The 17,363-nt window shown below is 38.0% G+C and overlaps 1 protein-coding gene across 1 annotated transcript in view; it reads right to left on the reverse strand.

The window, feature by feature from the left end:
- The window catches only part of spegb (striated muscle enriched protein kinase b), a 102,156-nt gene that overhangs the window by 62,438 nt on the left and 22,355 nt on the right, over nucleotides 1-17,363 (reverse strand). The window lies entirely within an intron of this gene.

Below are 17,363 nucleotides of genomic sequence, written 5' to 3' on the forward strand. Positions count from 1 at the left end.
TCGGCTTTGTGAGTCCTGTAAGCCATTTCATTCTTGTCCAACCAACTTTCATCACACACACAGCTGCCATGTGGTAAATGAGTCACTTAACACTTTGGATTGCACGTCCCCCGCAGTCACCCAGGGTGCTTGCTCATTGTGGTTGATCTCGAGTCAGCAGCTGAAGTTAGCAATGGAGGCCAGACTCATATCACACCCTCTCTTTACAGTTATCACACACTGTTGTTCTTTATGGATCTCTTACTGGGTCTGGTTACGCCAGTAGGTTTATTAACAGCGTATCAAGCCAAATATGTACATTTCGGTTAAATCAGAGAGGGAGAAAATCTAGTTCATTGACATGATTATTTTTTCACCTAAATTGTTTGGACCAGTGGTGACAGTTCTTCATCAGAAAAGAATACTGGATTGAATACTGGTCATCAGTGAATAGATTTATATCTGGATCCGTACAGTTTCTATGTAGAATATCTGATTTTGGCACTAATTCAGGTGTTTATCTTTATTACTTCTCAGTAATTTTGAGTTATCATTATTGGTAATTTAATAATGGAAAATTTCTGGGGCTACAATACATTAGTCATTTCTTTATAACTACATGACATATGTACCTCTAGTCAATTTGCAACCGGCAAATAAACCCAGCAATAAAGGAATAATTTGAATTATAATCGAAAGTTTCTGCCACAATTTATTTATTTATTTTTTAATATAAATGGTAAACATGTATTGAAGCTTTTTTTATGGTTTCAGATTTCACATAAGTTTCTTCATGGCATTGGGGGCAGCTGTTCACTATCTGGTATTATTTGTCCACAGTCTGTAGAATAATGATGAATATCAGATTACATGCACCGAAAAACCTGATTACTGGGCTAAAATTTGTTTTGTTTTGGGTTTTTTTTTTTTGTCTGGGGAGCTTTAATCCAATTTAAAATATTCCAGTATGCTGTTTACACACATCTTTAAAAGTAATAATTGTCAAAATCTGATACTTTTTTTAAATTGTGCTTTTAAATGCAATTGCCCTGCGATGGATTGCCACCCTGTCCAGGGTGTACCCTGCCTTGTGCCCCATGCTCCCTGGGATAGGCTCCAGGTTTCCCTGAGACCCTGAAAAGGACAAGGGGTATAGAAGATGGATGGATGGATGGATTTAATTGCAATCAGTGTTTCTATAATAGTAGAAACACTAACATGTCTATACAGGTAACTTACATGACCGGGCTTAATCATGCTCCAGTCATTATTAACACTATCAAATGTGAAGTGAAGAATAAGTGCTATTAGTGTTCGGTTTTACAAAGCTGGAACATATAGCAACAGTGGTGTCTTTGCAATCCCCATCTCTTAATCTCATCCTTTCTCCACCTGTCTGCCTCTGTCTGCAGACTAAAGATCCAATTATCTCTCCTTTTCACCCACCCCATATTTCCTCCTCTGCCCTTCTCTGTCCATCACATCCGCTTTCCCACTGATTTCCATAATAGCCCCGAGAGCCAAGGAAAAAGGGAACACATCACGTTTGCACATCTCATCTGTGAAATGTCGGTGTGTTCTGAAGGAAAGATGAAAGTGTGGAAATATCCTGCTTTTCAGATTTGGCTGAAGATAAAGTGTCTTGGTTTGCTGTCTATCTTTGTTTCTGCGTGTTTTGTTTCCTGACTTGTAGTGTGGCATGGACACCGTTTTCCCCCTCTTTGTAACATTGATCTAACACTGGAGCATAGAGAAGAGTGCCTTCATGGATCCTTCATGGATAACAGAACAAAAGAATTACTGATTGATCGTACAGCACTGATGCTGTACTAGGCCCAGTTACAACTAGGAAATATTGCATTTGATCACTAAAATAAGGTTAGATGACTATTATTAATCCACGCTTTCTTAGTAAAATAAATGATTTCTTACGAATAATGTATTATGCATTCTTGATTCAAATGGAAAAACAAAACAAAACAAACAAACAAACAAAACCCCCCGAAACAATCTGCACCATAAGGGATAATGAGATTGCTGTTACATGCAATTTTGCTTTATTAGTCTTTGACCTGTAATAACCTACATGCTGATTTGCCATATGTTACTCCCTTTCTGTGGTGGCCCTTAAAAATGCAGAGCCTTATAAATATCCAATGCTTATATTGTTTGTAGTTTATACTTAAGCAAAAAAAAAAAAAAAAAAAAAAAAAAAACCTGGAATAAGTATAATTCCACAATTTTGCATAATTAACTGATGATTTTTCTGCTTGCTGTTAGAACCCAACCATTTTTATTACTCAAAAGCACCTCCATAGAACAAGACATGTGCAAGACAAGCTCTCATTACCCACTGTCCATCATGCAAAAGAAAAATAATGAATTGCATTTTCATTGGTGTGCGATCATGTATGCACTGTCACTTTGTTTACAGATGAAGGGTGGGGCTCATCAGTCACATCGTATTGTGGTGTATCCCCATAAAGGGAACTAAAACTAGGGCAAAGATCACACAGGCTACACACACCGAATGACGAACATAGCACATATAGGTTAAGCTGTGACATCAAAACACTTCTAAGTCAAATAGATAGAGAGGAAGTTTAAAGGCAGAGGCATGCAGGACTGACCTGGAAGCGTTTCTTGGACCAGATTTTCTTCATGGTCTGGAGTAATCCTGGTCTTCTCTTGCGTTTGGGGGAGCCCGGGGTTTCTGAGACCTGGGGATTCACAGTTAGACCTGGCGCTGACCCGATCACATCAATAAATGCATTACCAGGATCCAGTGTCGATCTGAGACGAAGTGATACTTGGGAGAAGAAAATGAGTTGTTCTCAGTTGGCTAGAGCAAATGTCATTTTGTTCTGAGAGAAAAACATTTTGTAAAAAAGAAAAAAAGATCAAATTTTCCGTTCTTCTCTCAGAACTTGAGTCCTCCTTCTGTAAAAAACTTAAACACGGGATCGCACAAAAGACCGGACCATCTTTCAGTTTAGGATACGAGTCAAACTGCAGAGAAGAAAAGATCACAGCTCGGAAAAAGAATAATACAGAAAAAAAAAGGATAGAAACCTTGACAGATGGCACTGCCTGCTCTCCTCTAAAGCTCCTGAGAGATTTAATGTTCAGGAGTCCCACTCAAGCTGAGTGGCGTCAAAGCTGGAACTAAACCATCAACACTGAGCACGGAGCTGTGCTGTATAACCAACACAGGAGAGCCTGCTCAGACAATAGCACTACCACAGAGAGAGAGAGAGAGATGAGAGATGAGAGAGGGGGGAGGGATAGCATACGTGCAATCCTACCCTGCTTTACAGAGAAAGAGAGAGAGAGCTAAACAGAGAGGGAGAGAATGAGTCAGCCCTAAAGAGAGCATCATGGAGAGATGCAGACTGGCAAAGCATTTCGTTCTTCTGTCTTCATTATTCTTCTTTATACCCCTCCCTTCTCTCCCCTACTTCCACCCCAATTGTGTATCCAAGTGAAGCTGTATATGTGTGTGTGTGAAAGAGAGAGAGAGAGAGAGAGAGAGAGAGAGAGAGAGAGAGCGAGCGAGCGAGCGACTTAGCCTTCTCACCCACAGCCTGTGTAATATGCTCAGAATCAGTGCCCATGACGTCCCAGCAGTCTCTAGGCAATTGTTATGTTTTACTTAAATAGCAATCAAGAGTGGCAATTTTTACCAAAGCATCAGGTTTGCCATATTTTCCTTCATTTCTCGATGATGAGCACAAACAGAAAAAAAGATTAACTCGACACTGATTGTTCCACTGAAGGGAACCTTTAAAGGTTCTCTGTAGAACCCTCCCTATCAGAAAGAATTCCATGTAGAACCCTTTTAAGAAGCCACGTCTTTAACTACCAAAGAACCCTTAAAGGATTTTTTTATATATATATAGTTATTTATTATAGATATTTTGAGAAGCACCAGAATAAACTAAACACTTATTTAACTAAATATTGCAGAATATTGATCGCAAACAAATAAATTGCAAATGAATTCTTATAGTGATGTGCTTTCGGTATTTGATCATTTGTTCGTAGCACAATGCTTAATGAATACTAGAGAATTGGGGATCTATCTGAAAATAAATAAATAATTAAAATAATAGACAAGGTGGAGGGGGGAAATGAGATCATGGTTCACCAGTGACCCAAGGTATGCATTAAATGGATAAGGGTTCAGTTTTCTCAGTGGGGAAACACTTAAAGGTTGTATGTAGAACCCTACAACAACGGCATCCCCTGTCAGAGATGATTCAAAGTAAAACTCATTAAAAAAATAAAAAATAATTAAAAAACATAAGGCCCCTTAACTATACGAAGAACCATTGAAGAACCATTCGTTTTTAGTGTCAGAACTTCATACTCATACCACTTTTCCTATTTTCCATATTTTTTTAATAAATAAAATATGAAACAAGAAAGAATTTTGCAGTGACAGCATACATATCGAAAAAAAAAAAAAAAAAAAAAAGACATCTAAAACCCTTAAGATTTTTTTCATCATGTCTGTGTGGGGTCTTATGCAGTGTTCAGATTGGGGGGTCCCATAAGCATTAAGGTACCTCCTATAAGCCCCCCCCCAAAAAAAAAAAAAAAAAAAAAAACAGGTCCCCTGGTGTTTTATTGAAATTAGAATACTTCAAACATAAACATTGTCATTGTCTGTAATCCACATTAGATTTTTACTCTGAACATGCTCAAGTGTGCCAAATGATTCAAAATGAGTGGATCCTCATTTTCACCTCACAGCCATGGTAAGATATAATTCTTCTTTTTTTATGATTGTTTGGTACACCTAATTTATTGATATTGAATACACACTTATCTCTGAACAGTCACTAGGTTAGAATTTTAATATGCAAGTAGTCTTTCTTTAACTAACACTATGTTAGCTCACTATCGGACAATTGTAACTAGCCATGATTAGGAGAACATAAAATAAATACTGAAGTAAATTATATATATATATTAATAAAATCAGGTCATGGTATAATTTATTTATTTATTTGATATTGAAAATACAGCAACATCAAAACCTTGGTTAGCGAATTTCAAAATCTAGAAATCTAGAAATCTTAAGGCTTCTTTGGTTTGCCACTGTGGAAAATCTTCTGGCTTTCCAGAGTGGAAAGGAAAGGATCTGTATAAAACCTTACGAGTGAGTGCTTCCCAATCAGAGAGAGTTCCGCGCAAAACTCCTTGAGGAAGCAAATAGCTAAGCAGCTATCTACAGAAGCCTTGAGGAACCCTTTTTTTTTTTCAAAAAGTGTAGAGTTTTGTTCCACTTAAATCCAGAAATGTGATGCAAAATTGGAAAGGATTATTTGAAGAACATCAATATGTAACTCTTTTAAAGCTCAATCCTCCTTACTCCCACTCCAACTCACGCTCCTATATTTCCTTTATTTTGTTTCTCTATGAACTTCCCACCACTGTCACATCCAGCCTCAGCTCACGATCTATACTTTGCTTCATGCTAGTAAATAAGCTGGAGCCCTATCTCACAGCAGTTTGTACATTCCTTTTGCATTTGTATTCACGCCTCAGATCTTCAAGGCCATGTAAAATACAATAGTAAAAGCTAATTTTACTTCAGCTATACTTTAAAGTAAAAACCAGGTTACTTACCATGTAACTTTCATTTTGAAAAAATGCAAACATACTGTGTGCTAAACTGCTCTTTCTTCTTAAACCATCTTGACTGGGTAACTAATGACATGTGTACTGTTTGTCATGTTTTTATTAGTCTTAGAAACAAATTTCTGCCATTTAATGATACAATTTTTTGCAAATTTGAACAGTATCATAGATGTGATTGAAACTAGATTTTACTCATAAACAAGTCTAATAAAGCAAATAATTCCGTCATTATTCACTGCATTTTGATAGTAATTGACCTTCCACATGTGCATACTATAATTCTTTAGTTTTTTTTCACAAAATCATAAATAATGAACTAATATTAAATAATGCGCACTGCAAAAAAAAAAAGACATCTTAGCAAGTAAAAATATCTTATAAAATATAGTCATATTTATCTAGTATTTCTTATAATACGATTACCATAAACCAAATATAAGATTAAGTTAAATCTATTTCTACTGTAGATGTTTTGTTTTTTTAATTATTGATAAATATCTGCAGATAGGACTGAGCGAAACAATCCACAGCAGTACCGACATGATTAGATACTGTGTGTAGAACAAAGAAAATGAACACATTTAAATGAATAAGCCCAGAAAACATATCCCTGTTTTTCCTCCTAGTCAGAGATCTGCTCGGGATGTACGCGTGTGATAGAGAGGGCATATTGGTTTCGTCAATAAAATGCACTCCCATCCTGCAACACTGCTTCCATAGTGTTTAATTATGCCCTGGATTTACACGCTCAGTTCTCCAGCACACACCTGCTGCCTGCATGAGTGCATCTACGTTCTGCACAGACAACCCACAGGAGAACATTACAACAGAGCAAGGAGAGTGTGAACACATGGGCGGAATGAATAATGAGAACATCCAGTGGAGATAAAATATGAAAATACCTTTTTGGTCAACACTGGGTTTTGCCTAAAACAATTTTAAAGTCTAGTTTCGGGTACCTTCCTGGAAAGAGCTTTTTTTTTTTAGCTTTGGTACAATAAAGAACTCTAGTAATGAAGAATATCTTTAAAGATGAACATAGCATGAGCTACAAGATATGTTTAAATACTCTGTAGTGTCCAGTAGAAGCCATGAGTTAGTCTTGTTTGCCATTTAATTGCAGATGTCTCGGGTTATTCGTATTGTCTTGAGCAAGTTGGCAGAACATTTCATTCACGATCAATTGTCTTATCTTATGTCATCTTATCTATTGCCAGTAACTGCTTTATCCTAGTCATGGCAGGGCATCAGAGACCTTCACACCCTCTTTCACACCTTTACAATTTAGAGATAATTTTGTGAGGTAAAACAAAACTAGAGAACAAGAAACCCACTTGGAGAACATACGCAACTCCACACAGACAGTAAGTGGAGCTCAGGATCCGATCCTGGAGCTGTGAGGCATCAACACTACATGCTGTGCCACCATATGGTTATGTTTTTGCTTTCCAAATTAAAGAAATTCAAAACTTTTATTACACTTGTTAATTTTTCATTAAACTTCATACTACGACTTCAGCATCTATATCTAACTTATGGACTATTTCTTTATGACTCATCTGTAAACGTACATCTCTGTTTGGACGTGTTAGGTGCTTACCGGTCAGTCTAAATGTGGTTCTGCTCCATCGTCCTGGCTGTCGAATATTTTGAGATATTAAAGAGACTAATAATTTAGGTCTTCTAAAGAGGACATGTCTGGATAAACAATGACATCAAGTCACCTACTGCTCCTGGCTCTTTTCTATTGATTTGATATATTTAACCATTTACTTGTTTCATTTGTTTAATAAACACCTCTTTATCCTTGCACAAACCAAATCTTGCCCTCTATCACAAAACACTGAAGCCACACCAAAGCAAGGTCTCCATACGCCATAATCAAAACTCAAGCCACACATCTTTGAGCAGCTAACAGCCCGGCTCTGTTACCGGATCAGCAGATTCATATGTTATATCCAGCAGTCGAAGAGAGAGATTCCTTTTAATTTATAGCGTGTAACCAATGCAGTAAACGTCTCAGAAATACAGGGAAATAAGGTACATTTACAATGGAGTGAATAGCATTAATCATTGTTCCTGAGATTTAAATTCTTTTACGATTTTATAATCTGCAATTACTCATTTATTTTTTACATTGAAAATCCCTGAAAACCTTTTCCCCCCACAGATTCGGAGTCAAAAGTAGCATATATTTTGTATATTTCTAGTGGTATACTGATCACATTAAGCTGCAGAAATATTCTTGAGGGGGGAACAAATCTAAAATCTAACATTAACTTGACAGTGAAACTATTAGGGTTGAGCAATACATTATATCAACAGGTCTCATTGATGGCATAATAAGAATGGTTATACATAGAAACACACTTAAAGACAGATAAGCAGCTTTATTTATTATATAGATTTTTCAAGTTTCAAGTTTGTAATGCTCTGCTGTGTACTACACTACACTGTACACTACACGGTAAACTTAAATGTTTCTAAGTAACCATTTCATTCAAACCAAAATCCACTAATCTAAGCCATTTGTCCTTTTGTGTAATCTGTACTTTTATTGGACAATGTGTCCTTAGACTATCTACTCATAGTTTCTTCTAAAGGCATTTTGTGGAAAACAGGACGATAGAGTAAATAATCCACCTTGTTCATGTTCATTACACCTCTGACTGTCTCATCACTGCTGTCGATGTCTAATAAATAGAAATCAAATCTAGGGGGTGGTCCAATCTGTGTAATCAGCTGACACAAATGTCACTGATAGGCTGCATGACTCTACAATCTGTGCTAGAAAGAAATCAGCCTCAGCTTTGCTTCTTAATACTGTTCTGTGTACGCCTCTTATGACCATCGGTGGCGCTGTTGCACTTAGTAGCACAAAACGCTTTTTTTTTTTTTTTTTTTTTTTTAAATCCACCTCTAGTCAATTGTTTACAGCCAATAATATGATGTAAATGGCCAAAACTAAAATATTTTATTGATATTGAAAATGTTTTGAAAATGCCGAAAGCCCTGCTAGCCCATTTATACAAGCCACCCTTGCTTAAAACAGCGTGACCATTGCTGAGATGGTTTATTAAGCTACATCGGAAGTGAGAGGATCAAAACCTCAGTTCTCAACATAGGTTCTTCCAGTCCAGCTCCAAACACAGCAGAATAGAGTAGACCAAGTCTGAGGATCAGTGCTTATTGAGCGGAGGAGAATTGGAAACCAGTATTGAAAAAAGTGAACTAGCAGGGGGCTAACAGGATTCCTATACTGCCGGATGACCCAAATCTCTCATTCCTCTATTCCCTGACCTCTCTTTCACTCTGAGAGAGAGAGAGAGAGAGAGAGAGATAGAAAGGGAGAGAGGGAGGAATTGATCATTTGGTGAGCCAGTGATGCTTTCCTCCTGACTGATATTGATTTGGCCCAGGTGCAGTCACAGCCTTGAGCTCGATCTGAACAAGTGCCAGGCAGGGAAGATGACACGTTTATGTGGTTTACACCTGTCACATATGTGCACCCGGGAGATAGAGAATGAATGCTAAAACACCTGACCTGGTTCACTCCAGCCAAGCCTATTGCTTTAGTTCTACAGCGTGGGAGGAGATTAACAATTACTGTCATTGTGACTAAAGTACTGATGAGCTGATGCATGTACCACTGACTCATCTGCATGTGTACCTTTTTTTTTTACATAACCTTCTTCTCTTTAGAAGCTGTATGAGTTCAGAATAGTCAAAATAGCTTAGAATAAAGAGTTAAAGAAGGAAAAAGACACACAAGTATAGAGCTTAACTAAAGAATACAGTCGGCAGGCTTCACCTCATTAGCATGGTGGTACTCTGGTACAAATGCGAAGAAATGATCTGCTGTGGAAATTGGTTATGGCAAAAAAAAAAAAAAAAAAATTCTTACAGAAATTACATAGAGCTAACTACCTCTAGCTTTATGAGTCCACTGATTAAATCAGAGAGATAATGAGAGATAGAGAGAAGGGAAGAGAAAAAGAGAAGCCAAGCTGCAATGTGACTGCCTCTGAGACCAGACTGTTTGGAGGCTGAATCATGTCTCAAATGCCGGATGCATTTTCTGAGTAAACCGACCAATCTGATCGTCGTCAACCCTCCACTGGTAGCCTGAAATCAGTGGTAGAAAGGCGGTATGATTAACCGCTGAAGACATTGTACAGGAGTCGTGCCTTCTAGTCAAGTGGTAAGTAAGTGGTGCTCCAAATCTGACACACTGGTGCTCTCAGGCTCAGTGGCTTCACCCCAGGGAGTCATCCAGTGAAATGCATGCGGTCTTAAAAGCATAGTGTAATCACTAAAAGAACACCAAGAACAAAAACATATCAATTATGCTTCTGACACTTTAGTGGTGAGTGTGACTTTATGTTTTTTAAGGGAATGCTACTCAGTGTGTGTGTGTGTGTGTACATATGTGTGTGAGAGACAATGCATGGTGACTCAGTGTTGAGTCAGTGGTGTATATGTGAGCACAAATGGGCTAGCAGGGCTAAGCTCTCCCTATGTTTCAAAGAAGAAAAATATAAAAACAAAGCTATGTTTTAGCCTCCACATTGTCTTATTTGCTGTTAAATATGACTTAAAGTGTTTTTTTTTTCTTTTTCTTTTTTTTTTACTTTTGTGGAACCAATAGAATGAACACCACCAGCATTAATAAATAAAAATGCAGAGAATGGTGTGTAGAAGTGAGGCTGGGGCTGATTTCTTTCTAGCCTAGACTGTTGATTCATCCAGCCTATCACTGACAGTCATATCGAGTGAGATTTTGTGTGCATTGGGGCTAATTCCTATACAGTAAGCTGTGCTTCACTGATACATCTGTAAAACGACATCAGTGTGTTACCGGGTGTCATAAACATGAAAAAAGTCTAATAAAACGTCTTTGGATGAGAAGTAAATAGTAAATAAATTAAAACAAAGTAAGCAAACTGAGCAGACATTGACCAGTCAATACCAATACTAAGGGAAGACAGAAGTGTACATTTTGTATGGTTTTAAAGAAGAGACACATCATGATTAAATAAATAAATAAATAAATAAATAAATAAATAAATAAATAAATAAAAAGCAATCACTACTTGTTTCCTATCTGTTCTTCATGTAGTGTGTTCCCGTGTGTATGTGTAATAGTTTTATGCCAATTATGGGACATAATTCATAATAGCAACAGCAAGTTATTCATACGTAATTGATTTTTTGTTCAGCCATCGTGTTAGCATTACATTTGCATAGCAATTGTAATGCTCTGTGGGTGTCTAAGAGTGTCTAAGATGGTGTGAGTGGCTAGTGGGTCATTAGTCAAGCACATGCAGAGATATATCATACACACATACTACACCCACTTTGCACAGCACATACTCTTTTTTTTTTTTTTCAATCTCTGAAACTCAAAACAAGACAAACAAAGGGCATAAATCTGAGGTTTTTAGCACCTTTCCACCAGTCAAAATGATGTGGCAGCATGTGGTAATAAATACCGAAACCACAAATTTTTATTATTCCCATCGCCAAGTGGCTAGTCTATAATATTAGACACTTGACAAAGAAAACAACAATGCATTTTTAGATCTATCTGTATTGTATTCTTAACAGTTCTTCCGTTCTTCTTCGACTGAGGGCTTCTTAGCAATCTTAGCAAGTGAAAATATCTTCCTATTATTACGATTACCATAAACCACATATAAAATTGTTCAACCTATTTCAAGACTTTTTATTATTCATTTCAAGTTTCAAATAGTCTTGTTCTACTGCGGATATTTTTCGCTCATTGAAAGCATTTATTTCTAGAAAGAAACAAAAATGGTCTACCAATAGAACAAGAGTAGAACAATAATTATCGTATTATAGGAAATACTAGATAAATTAGATTATAGTCAAGATATATTCTCTTGGTAAGATGTAAGTTTTTGAGTTGAACCCATTTAGGAAAAGGGTGTTATTGAGGTTTTCTTTAGTTAAGGTTTAGTTAAGATAGTTAAGGACTCTTTAATTCCTAAAGGGTTTCTACTTGGAACCCTCTTGGATCGTAGGAAAGCCCTGTAGTAGAATTCTATGCGGCTTGGGAATGTGATGTCATGGGCATACCCATATTTGTTAGGGTTGCAAACAGCTTAGAAGCATTAACACAAAACTAACTTGCGTTATCCTCTGAGCAATATGCTACTGACAATCAGGTTCTCTGAGATGATACAGAGACACTAAAAATATCGTGATGTACAGTTATGCCAATGCGCCAAATCCGAGAACTTTCAGAGAATCTCCCTTCTTGAAAAAGCTAAGCTACCAGTTACCGGCTACAAAACACAGGCTGAGCTGGTCAAGCTGGTAATTTCTAAATTATTGCTACTAATGCAACATCACGGAGAAGTTGTTTTTTGTTTAAGTACAGGAAGACAATTAGAAAAATCTAAAAAGACAAATGTATCGACCAATTTAAAACAGTAATTAGGGTGCTGGAAAATATCCAGCTGGCAAAGATGGTCTACCAGTTTGTCCAGCTTGGCCTGTGTTTTGGCAGAAGGTGCTGTAGCTGGATTTTTTCAGCAGAGAGAAATGGACACAGGGACTCAGCCATGGGAAGGATAGTTCTGCGTTTGGATGAGCATCTGTACCGATCTCCAATCTCCAATCAATAATTGGAAGAAAAATCTGCCTCTTAAACACAGAAATGGGGAAATTATTCTGATATTTTCTCTGGGCTTTGATAACTCTGAGATGATTAAACAAACAAACAAATAAATAAATAAATTGTGGTTCCACATTTGCCTCACATCCCCAGGGTTGGGGGTTCAAATCCCACCTCCAACCTGTGTGCGCAGAGTTTGCATCCTCTCCCTGTGCTTCAGGGGTTTTCTTTGGATACTCACTCCAATCCAAAGACATGCGTTGTAGGCTGATTGTCAGTTCCAAATTGCCACAGTGTGTGAATGTGTGTGCGATTGTAGTGCTGTGATGGGCTGCCCCTTCGTCTGGGGTGTCCCCAACCTCGTGCACCAATCCTGGGATAGGCTCCAGGCTCCCCCGCAACTGTGTGTAGGATAAGTGGTACGGTAAATGGATGGAAATAATGAAATATATAAAACGGGCACTGAGGGAAATTCGAGTCAGTAAATGCTGATACTGACGGGAACGCACTCTGGGAAAACCCAATCCAGACTTCACTGCTGCACTCCCGTTAGCACACAGCTCCCATTCTGCCAAACACCCCACACTAATCTCTTTAGCACTGGATATACTCTGGCAAAAAAAAAAAAAAAAAAACGAGTGCTACTTCATCATTCCTTACAGTAAGAGAGGCTGGGGAGCTAATGGTGTAAGAGCACAGACAGCATTGAAGTGACCAGCAAGGAAAGCGATCCTTAATAGATCAGAGATCAGTGTGTGTGTGTGTTTTTTTATTTATACTCCAAGCAAGGCATCATTCTGTTAAAGAAAACCCTAGAAACTATAAGATTGTCTCGCTTCTTCGCCTTGGTTCTTTATAATGGGTGTAATCATTAGTAATAACAATTTCTCCTGTTTGAGCTTCTGAGCTGCATGACCTGAATTCATGGAATTTTACATTATCATTCCTAGCCCTATTTGGAAGCTTTTTTTTTTTACAGAGGAAGTTCTCAAAATTTTGATAAAATTGTTGGATTTATGATAGATTATATACTGAAAATGGCATAAACATATACACAGAACTATATTTACTGTATCTATCCACATTTCACAAATGTAAGCATATTTAATTTGTAAGCATATTTAATTTGAAAAAGATGTTGCTGTGGTTCTCCGGTTTCCTCCCATTGTCCAAAAAGATCATGTAAGGTGGACTGGCTGTTATGTATCGTTTTAAATATTGCCCGTTTTAGAAGAGTGGGCCAACAGAAAATAAATTTTAAAAAAAAAAGCAAGTGTGGGGCTAGTGTCATCTTTCATTTTTCTTTGCTTTTTTCTTCCTTTTTCTGTTCCTTAGTCAGCATAATATCTAATAAGTAAATGGTTCTTAGCACTTAAGCAGTACCTTCCCTCCAAAAACATGTTCCACCAGGACTATCTATAATCACCTCATTTTGCTCCACCCCTGTGAAAAAATAAATATAAAAATAAATAAATAAAAAATCCACTGTGATTGCTGCTTAAACAGATTATCGCAGTGTAAAGTCTGGTAACATTAAACATTTAACTGCTTGTAGTTGATGATTTTATATTTCTGTTATCTGTGCTTTAATGCTGATCAAATAGACCTAATGGACGGTTATAATTTCACATTAGTAATAAAGGTAAACCAAAAAAAAAACAAAAACTCGATTAAAATGCAACAATTCTGTCACTGCAAGTGCACACTGAATTAATCCTGCATGTGGAACAGAATTAGGAATGAATATCCTCTTGGAAATCATTAAATCCATTAGACCCTGTTAGGAACACGCTTAGTAGAAACCATTAGACAAAATCCCATTAGGGAGGAAACCATTTTTTTTTTCCCTTTCTTTTTTTTGCCCCCAGCAGGTCCTGATTTTGGCGTAGTACACTCAAAAACAAAACAGGATGTTTATATACACACACACAAAAAAAAAACGACCCTAATTATATAATGGTGTTTAATTGAGAATCCCCTGTTCAACACTTGAGCTATTTTTCAGAGTCATTTTTTTTTAAGTTTGTGGGCATTCCACAAACACACAGTAATCCTACTACAGGAGTTCCAACATCGCTAACAAGAAAAGCCAACCAGGCAGAGAGAGAGAGAGAGAGAGAGAGAGAGAGAGAGAGAGAGAGAGAGAGAGAGAGAGAGAGAGAGAGAGAGAGAGAGAGAGAGAGAGAGAGAGAGAGGAAAAAAAACCGAGTGTATGTCAGTGGATGATATGGCTATTTTTTCGCAGATGTGCAACAAGAGAAAGAAAACAGCAAGGAAATGTCTGGTGTAGAAAGGAAGAGCGGGAGAGAAAATGTGTAAGGTGGAGGGAGAAAAGTAAGAACAGTATGAATGTTTAAAAACAGCAGTATTTGCCAAGAGATGTGTAAAGCTTAATTCAGTTGAATGTTGAATTAAGTAGCTAGAGGTGCTAGCACCTGCAGTTTCGGCGATTTGGGAGACACCTGAAAATGGCATGTTTTTCTGGTTTGTTTATTTTTATTCATCTAAAGCGGTGGACAGAAAAACCGTGAACAAAATTCACTAAGCGGAAAAGCTGAGTCACCGAAAGTGGTCAGACGTGGGACATGAAAGCCGTGTATTTGCTCATAGTTCCTTTCATTTCCTAGGTGAACTCTGACCTGTGAATTCACAAGCCTCGACAATTACACATTGTTGAATGGCAGTGCCACGTATGGACAATAGTCTTAGTACTATTATTATTAATTTTATTCATTATGGAAGGAATAAATCATAGCAGGGTGTGCTGTTGTAGGAAAATCATCAACAATGGGGCGGTGTGATGCAACTCAATCGAGTGGAATAACCTTTTATTTGACAACAGAGACATGTCATGTTGAAATATCTGCCATAATTCCATATCAGAAAGGCCTAAACTGCAGGTGTTCGTACCTCTAAATAAGCATCTCTCGGCAATCTCTGTTTTTTTTTTTGTTTTTGTTTTTTTTAACATTCCGATTTACTTTTTTCTCTCCACCTGTCTCACCCCTCCTTACACTCAACTGCACTCTCCCACACATCTTTTTCATCATCTATACTGCACTCTGTGCCATTTCTCAACCACTTAAAAGTAATCGTCTCCTTTAATCTCCTTTGTTTTCCATCACAAAGACACACACCTAGCCGTGCAGTCAGAGCCGTGCTATCATAGTGGGGCCAGTTTTGTATAGTGCTGTGCTAACAGTCACAGATACTGCTTTTGAAAGACACTATTTATCCAATCCAGATAGCAAAACACTTTTTGCAAGTAATAATGCTTTTATCACCAGGAAACTAAAACTGTTCTTATCCTTTGGTCACTCATTGGGAACCAACACCAACTGAACTTTTAGGGCATTATGCGGTTTACCCTGGACAATCAGCCTAATGTACAAAATCAACACAGTGAAGGTTCAGGATCACCTGAACACTAGAGGAAAGTGCAGTGGATACACACTGATCTACGAAGTCAGTTAGATGCTCAGGAAACAGAAACGGCATTTTTCATAACTGTGCTGTTACTTGAATACAATACTGCTATTATCTTTCCCTCAATCTACAACCCCAATTCCGAAAAAGTTGGGACACTATGGAAAATGCTAATAAAAACAAAGTGGAGTGATTTGTAAATGTACTTGTATAAATGTATAGACAAGATATTTGATGGTTTACCTAGTCAACTGCATAGTTGTTTTTTTTTTTTGTTTGTTTGTTTTTTTTGAAGATAAACATTAATTTTAAAATTGACGCATGCAACACGTTATAAAAAAGTAGGGATACGGGCAGTTTAGGAGTAATAGTGATGTGACATGTTGAAATAAGAAGGTGATGTGATACAGGTGAGGCAATCGTCTAATCATGGTATATAAGGAACCTCCAAAAAAAGGCCTAGTCCTGGGTCAAGGCTCGCCGATCTACCAACAGATGCATCAGCAAATAATCCAACACTTTGAGAAAAACACATTCCCCAAAGACAAACTGGTAGGATTTGGGGCATTTCACCTACAGTGCACAATATCTCAATATATCAGTGCGTAAAGGGCGAGGCCAAAAACCACTTCTGAATGCGTGTGATCTCCGATCCCTCAGACGTCACTGTATTAAAAACCGTTACGAGTCTGTAATGGAGATCCTGACATGGGCTCGGGAATACTTTGGTAAACCTTGGTGTTAGACAACACCATTCGCCGCTACATCCACAGACGACAGTTAATGCTTTACTATGCAAAGCAGAAGCCGTACATCAACACTGTCCAGAAGCGCCACTGACTTCTCTGGGCTCGGTCTCATCTGAGATGGACAGTAGTACAGTGGAATCATGTTTTGTAGTCAGACGAGTCGACATTTCAAACAGTTTTTGGACAGAACAGCCGTCGTGTTCTCCGGTCCAAAGAGGAAAAGCACCATCCAAGCTGTTATCAGCGTCGGGTCCAAAAGCCAGCGTCCGTCATGGTATGGGGGTGTGTCAGTGCCCATGACAAGGGTAACTTGCACATCTGTGAGGGCAGCATTAATGCAGAAAGATATGTACACATTTTGGAGCATCATACACTGCCATCCTGAGCAGGACAACGCCAAACCACATTCTGCCCGGGATACAAGCGCATGGTTGTGTAAGCAGAGAGTGCGGATGCTAGCATGGCCTGCCTGCAGTCCTGACCTGCCTCTGATTGAGAATGTCTAGCACATTATCAAGCACAAATTAAGGCAACGAAGGCCCCGTATAGGTGCGCAGCTGAAGAGATGCATAATGGATAAATGGGAGAAAATTTTGCTTACTAAACTTAACTAACTGGTGTCTTCGCTCAGCACCCAAGCTCTTAATAAGTGTTATTAAAAGAAAAGGTGAGGTTACACAGTGGTGAACACTTGACTGTCTCAACTTTTGAGCCACTTGTCGAGCCACACATGATTTTATGAGATACTAGAGATCCTGATCCTTTCCGCTCTCCAGACCTGCCTGATCCGTTTCAGATGTCCTTCCTCTGGATGGAGCTCTCATCTACTCCAATTCCAGATTGCTGGGACTACGGTTGCTTCTAAGGTCAAACAAACTTCATATAAAACCATCATGAACTTTTTTACACTATCCGTTGTAACC

Source organism: Ictalurus punctatus, chromosome 6 (genome assembly GCF_001660625.3).
Source record: "Ictalurus punctatus breed USDA103 chromosome 6, Coco_2.0, whole genome shotgun sequence".
NCBI lineage: Eukaryota > Metazoa > Chordata > Actinopteri > Siluriformes > Ictaluridae > Ictalurus > Ictalurus punctatus.